Source organism: Hippocampus guttulatus, chromosome 16 (assembly GCF_054856545.1).
Source record: "Hippocampus guttulatus isolate MCC_2025c chromosome 16, RoL_Hgut_1.0, whole genome shotgun sequence".
Classification (NCBI taxonomy): Eukaryota; Metazoa; Chordata; class Actinopteri; order Syngnathiformes; family Syngnathidae; genus Hippocampus; species Hippocampus guttulatus.
Window position 1 is genome coordinate 3,608,310 of NC_141276.1, and position 7,293 is coordinate 3,615,602.

The following is a 7,293-nucleotide window of genomic DNA, read 5'->3' on the forward strand; positions in this document are numbered from 1 at the left end:
ACGTTGGCAGCCAGTGTGGGATGATAGCTTGTTTTGTGTGTGTGTGTGTGTGATCCCACCTATGAACACACAATAGGTCTGAGCAGTGGTTTACCCAGGCTACACATGCACACACACACACACACACATATATAAGTGAAGCATGTTTACTGTGAAATGTAATATTGCAGCTCTCATGTGCAGATGTATGGTGCAAATAGTGGGCGTTTGTCCTACGAATGCTCATATAATCCACAAAACATTGTTCTTTGTGTGCGTGTGTTTAGTGAGCTATAAAACGTGAACAGATGTACCAGAGAAGATCTCTGAGGTCCAGACAGACCGTATCTGTGGGCACAGCGAATGCTTCGATGGCTATAGGTGCACTATGACAAGTGACTGTGGCTCTAACTAAGCAGGAAGGTAAGTCAAGATCATGTTTTGTTATTGTTGGTTTTTCTTTACAGTACAGTATACAAATTGAGTAGAAAAGGATTGGAGGTTGATAAATGGATGGGCGGAAGGTCTCGCTTCTTTTGTTCTCAATGCAATTTGCCACTTTTCTGCATACACGCACAAAAAAAAGTGATATTTTCATGTTATCAGTGTGTGACATTATGTCAAGCCCCAACTACCCTTCCCAAAAAATATAGTCAAGGGAATTTTATAAGTCGGTCTGGTTGGAAAGGATGACGGAAAGTGACATTAAAAAACTTAAAGGACTTGTTAGATATTAATGACACGTTTGTCATTCTAGTTGTTTATATGAGGGTAAAACCACTCACACCCTTGACAAATTTGAAGAAAATAATTTTGTACTATTCTTAAGAACCCTGGCACAGGCATTATTACTAAAACTGCATTACATTTAATGTGCCATTTACAGTCAAAAGATAGCTGATTAAAAAAAACACGTTTAAACTGTAGATTGTAGGTCAGAAGCAAATCAATCAAGTTAAACTATGCCACTTATTAACTAGAGTAACTTATTTAAGATCCATCCAGCCATTTATTATAATGTGGGTCTTCATGAGCATCAACGGTAAATTCATGCTAGCATCACGTGATGTTTAAGGTGGACTGTTTTATAAATATAGCTTTTCAAATAAACAAGTGCTGCAATACATTTGCATTATTAGCAAATTCGTTAGTTTTAAGTCCTCTATTTAACTGAAACAAGCGTTGAGTTCTTTATCTGCTCCATGCTCAAAACCGGTATGTCATCAACGTGAGATCTTGTTCTAAAAAGCAGATTGTGTTGTGTGGTCCTCTAACCACTAGGTGGAATCACCGCATCTACGTCGTCACAAAGGCATTGGTCCCCCTTTTTTTAAAAGGTCATCGAAATCAATCTTTAACATGAAAGGAACACATGGTTATAGGGAACAGATAAATAGCACAATGGTCGTCCTTGCGTTCTGAAGTGTGGGGTTATTTTCTCCTTCCTGGAATTCAACAATGAGCAAAAAGATGACCTGCACTATTGTACAGCCTATTCACGATGCATTTTTCGTTATCACTCATTGTCTTTGCTGATTTTCAGAGTGAAATCAGCATGTTACAAGTCGAATTCATGCGCTATGCGGTAATGAGTTCCTTTCTTTTGTTCATCCGCTATCTGCCCTCCATCTGCTCTGTGCTATCTGGCTGTTAACCCCTGACACTTGCCTGCATGTATAATATGTCGTTCGGCGAGCGCGCCAGGGTGGGAGGTGATGCTTTGTGATATATTTAGAGTGGCCACCAATGAATGTTTTATCCACGCTGTGTAGGCAGAACACAGTGGCAGTCATCAAACATTCATATCTGCCACTGAGATGACCTCCTTGAATATCAGCCCATCACCAATGAATTAACATGATGCAGTTTTCCATAAAAACCTTTTAGGAAGGACCAACTTGTGTGTTTTTTTGTGAAGAGAGTCGGGCGTCCCTAGATTAAGCTGTTATTTTTTTGTCCCTACTTTAAGTGGAACTTAATATACTTGATTTTTGAATGTGTTGCAATTAATGGAAATGTTAAAAATGCCATATTGGATCATGAAGTAGGCTCAGTAATTGTGGTGTATTTGTTGTCCCGATCGTGATGTCACTGTCAATTGATGAACTGAGTAGAAAATTGGGCGATTAAGATGAATGGAATGCATCATCAGCCAGCCATAAACGCATGGAAGCCCCTGTGCAAAGTGTGTAACATTGATGAGGGTGAACGTTAATGTAAAGAAGAGACTGAGCAACAGGGTGTTTCTACTCAGTGTCTACCACTGGGCCTTCAGGTGTTTGTGTTTTGACTCTGTGTCGCTTTGCCTCTGACACACAGTTTAGGAACAGCTCAGTCAGCCTGCATTATTCATACACAAGCGAGTCCACAGATAGGGTTACCCTGAGACAGTACATTAAGGTGCCCCTTACAACAGAGGTAAGAGACTCTCTCACAGATACTGTCAGAATGTTCATGATGACATTAAATTAGGTTGAAGTCGCAGTGAGCAGTTACAAAAGGCAGCAGGAGGTCACAAAGCAGTGAGAGAGGGTGTCCAAACGCTCATCCTGGGACAAAAAGGAACGTACCCTTCCAGCGCCAAGATAAACTGCCCGCTCTCAGTTCTCTTCGCCGAGGGAACCTTCCAACAAAGTTTGCGTGGCAGCCAAGATGGGGATGCACTCCGGAACTTACAGGACATAATGACAATGGGAGCCACACAAAGGACTACACGTACTCCATTGCCTTGCCTTTTATTCTCTGTGTGACCCTGCGAATATACTTTCATGATGTACAAAAACAAACAAGGACCAGGAACTTATATTTTCTTCTGGATACGGCATTTGTGAGGATCCAGGGGACCAAAGGCAAGAAATTTAGATAACAGGCAGAAGTAAAATTATTTTATAATAGAACGTTTACATTGAATGCGCAACCAATGTCATTATTTAAACTTAAATGCCTTGTAAATAAATCTTTCTGATTATTTTCTAAAATATAGAAATACATTTTTTGTGGCTAAGCTTCGACAACATGTTTGAGTGAGCGCTGAAGGATACGCAGTCATTTTTTTGGATCCAGGACTGAAGGACCATGCTTTGTTTTTGTCTCAGTGTTGACTGAATTTTTTTTACAGTGTGCAGTTTTTCTGGAGTGAAACTTGATGACATTGAAGAAAACAAGACATGATGGAAGGAGGTTGTCTTGACACCAATCAATTTAATCACTGTGTGGCTACCTTTCCATACTAGCTGATATCATGCCATCCAAGAAAGCTGATTCAAAAGCGGTTGCCAAGAAAGGCAAGTCACAGGAGACAAAGAAGGGAGCAAAGGACACTAAAAAGGCAGGGAAAGATGCAAAGAAAGGGGCAAAGAAACTGGAGGAACCAACCAAGGGAAAGGGGAAGGACAGTGGGAAAGTAGGTAAGAAAAAGAAACCTGTCAGTGAGTCAGAGGAGGAATCTGAGGAAGAAGAGAGTTTTAGGAGTGAGGATGAAGATAGTGATGAGAATGAAGAGGGAGTGGTGGCTAAGGTGTCAGCTCCTTTTGATATCAATAAAGGTCGAGCAGTTGTTAAAAATGCCTATAAAGTGACAGCTGTAAAGGGTCCTCGGCCTCCCCCAAGTGATTCACCTTCAATGGATGATGAGGATGAGGTACTAGACATTGGGAAAGCACAAGTAAAGAAAGGGATGGATGCAATCAACCTGAAAAATGTGAGTGACATCCAAATCAAGGGCGCCTCAAAAGTCATGATGGGCTTAGCCGCAGAGGAACAGAAGAACGACATAGCGGAAGGGAAGTTGCAGAAGACGGCTCACGCCAAGAGTCACCTCCGAGGGGCCTCGAAGGTTATCAGCGGTCTCACAGGAAAGGCCTCTCCATTTAGTTTCCCAACCAAACAAAAGCAGCCAGAGAAACCTCAACCAAAGAGGAGCCTTAAAAGCACATCCAAGCTTTTCATACCTCTCTCTAAGAAAAATGAGAAGCCACTGCCTTTTGGTAAACCTCTTCTAAGCACCACCAAACTTTCAAATGGAATTGGGCCTAAATCCACCCCTGAGGAGCAAAAGCCAGGTCCATCGGGGTTCCAGCTTTTAAAAGGACATGGGTCAAAAGATGATGAGCAAAAGGCCAGTCTCTCGGATTCCAACCTAGTCAATAAAAAAGAGAACAGTCCAGGCAATTCCAGTCCCCCTCCTCCTCCCAAAAAGACATTGGACCTGTCCAGTTTAGGAGGGACGGGGTGCATGGCCACAGAGGCGAAGGGTTTGAGAGCTAAATTCAAAGGCATGTTTGGCCCCAAAAAAGTGGGATTAAGGTTCAAGACAAAGGGATGGATGCTAGCAAGAATAGCTGCTGCCACCAACTGGTTGATAGCGGGGTTGCCAAGTTCCAAGGGCCGAGGTCAACTAGGGGCATGGGCACAGCGTCAAGGACGAAAACGACTGTCATTTGCAAACAGATCACCACGGTATTACAACCACCCTTTGGATTATGACGAGGATGAGTTTGGGTCTGAGGAAGACTACCACAGTGGGCAGCCAGAGGACTTTGAGCACGATGATGATGATGATGATGATGAGTGGGAAAATGAATATGGTTACTACGACGATGATGGCAACTTTTATCCTGATGATGAGTTTTATGACGATAGTGATCTGGATGACTACACTGATCCATATGAAGAGTATGAAGATAATTGTAATGATGCGGTGGAGTATTACTATGGTGACGATGGAAAGCTCTATGCCATTGTGCACGAGCCATTTGATTACTCCGGTAATGCCATGGAGATGATCTATGATCCAGATGAATCTGAAATGTACACTGATTCTTATTTTCATCATAATATGGGTTATGACTATGGGTTGTCAGCACACTATGGTATGGTGAGTGCTGGTTCTGCCTCTCTCCCAGGGTTACCCGTACATCAAGATCCAATGCAGGGATATTTAGATGTTGCTAGAGTTCATTTACCTTACCAGCAATCATCCAATGTTGACAGTGGGCTGGCTCCAAAAGAAATGGAAGATCTTTACAGATATGAGCAAATCCCTTTTGCTGATTCTACTCCTGAGCAGTTCAGAGTCCCCAGGCCTCAGGTTAGATTATTTGGAAAGGAAAAACTGGATGTGGAAACCTTGCCGCCACCACCACCACCACCTTTGACCCCCATGTTTTCATCTCAATCTCTTGATTTTGACCTGATACATCATAATGAGCAGTTCCTTCCCACTTACATCCCAGCACAGCCCCATTTCCCAACTGCCATTAACCACCAACAACCCCTCATCATACCACCTTCACAAACAGCTGAGATGATTCAACATGACCACGTGCAACTAAACCACCCTACTCACCCTCCGCTGGCCACTTCCCCTCATCACCTGCCATCATTTTCTTTACCTCAGTTTGCCTCCCAGTTGAATAAACCATCTTACCGTCGAAACCCACCAATGTTTCAAATGAAGCAAATGCCATCAACAGTCCCAAGAGTACAAACCGATGACCTTTCATCGATGCATCCACCGTCATATCCCCCGCTGGCCGCATCAAAACCAGTACATGGCATCAACCCTCCTCCCTTACTCAGGCCAGGAATGTCAGCTAATCATATGGACTTTCAACCACACGTCCAGCCAGACCACTTTTCCCCTCACTTGTACAGAAGAGACTTTACATACCAATCCCCAATTACAAGCCAACGGCCAACCTCTCCACAGAGACTACAAAACCCTTATGTTTCACCACAGTTCCATGCGAATGGAGAGTCTTTTACTTCTCAGCCACCTGTTACACCAGTGAGGACTGGAATTGGGCTTCAGAAGGTTCAATCTCGATCCCCACTTCAAAGTCCCATAACTACACTAAGAGGATCCCTGAGGAAGGGAGAGGGTCCGCCCCCTGATGCAAGACTATATCTCAGACAACAACGGCGTTCAAATGCATCGCCGCTTCCATCTTCCAGAGCACAAAGTAGACAACGAAGATCCCAAGTGAGGAGATCGCCTTCTTCACCTCCATCTTTTTTACCAAGAGAAAGAGCTCCTCTATCTGAACGTGCTCAGTCTCCCCATCAAACTGTCCAAGCTACCCCCATCGATCATCCTCCCTCTCCTTCCCAGTCGCAGAACACCAGGCAGCCCCTCCCCAACCACACTTCTACTCACAAGTTTAAAGATGTTTCAGGAAGCCCAAATCACGTTCCTATGGGGTCTGTGAAACCCTCTCCAGCTAACGCCCACCCAAGAAGACGAAGTAGACGTAGACCCCCTGTTACTCAGCATGTAGCTCCATTCAGGTCGTCTATTCGCAGTTGCCGAAGCCCTCCCTCTGGACAGTTAAATGGTGTAATTGAGATCCCTATGCTAGCAAGGAAAGGGAAAGGTTTGCAGTCAAGGGACTCAAAACCTCAAGTGGGCTTCCAAAGACCTATTGGTAGGGGACAGCCACTAGTACGTATGCCCAGACATCAGTCCTCTCCTTCATTCAGAGCACCTCCTCCAAGGCCCCTGGTGTCTCGGCAGCCGTCATTCACACAGGCTCGCTCATTTCCTCCTCAACCATTTGGGAATGAGCTCCATAATGGACTGCAATCTCCACATCCATTTCAGGAATCATCTACCATACCTTTAGCTTCTCCTCAGAGCAATGGATTTTATTCACATCCCTCCCAACGAAATAGGACCAAGAGTCCCCAGAATGTCGGAGCAACATCTTTTCACCGTCCAATTCCTTATCCGATACCACGACCAAGTACTCCTTCACCCTCTCAGAGTGTGAAAGAGTTTGGCTACACAGTTAGTGAGCCAGCTACATCTTTACTTCTAACAAATTCATCTCAAAATCATGCCCCATCTCCCCTCTATCAACTTCCCTCTTCTCTATCCTATGTCACTCACCACACACCCCAAAGACAACAGGAATTTTACCCTCACTCATCTGCTGGTGAGATTGTGGCTGAAGCCCAGAATGGCCAAGAAGCGACTCAAAATGCCCCTCCAGGTCAATCCAAATATTTGATGCAGGGCACTCACCTACACAGCTCCTCTTACTCATCTCCCCTCCACCCCAACGCCAACCCGGACACAACTTTTCTTTCACAAACACATTCATCAGTTCCTGGTCCCTCATCAACATCATCACCCCCATGTTTATCCTCTGCTATGCATAATACCCAGCTACGTAATAAATCTTTTATGTCACCCCTTCAGCGACATCTCTCTCCCATGTCTCATGCCTCTACTACTGCTCAACAAACTGTCAGAATTAACTCCTCACTTCTCTCTGGACTTCAGACCTCACAAATCAAAGAATCAATGTTTAA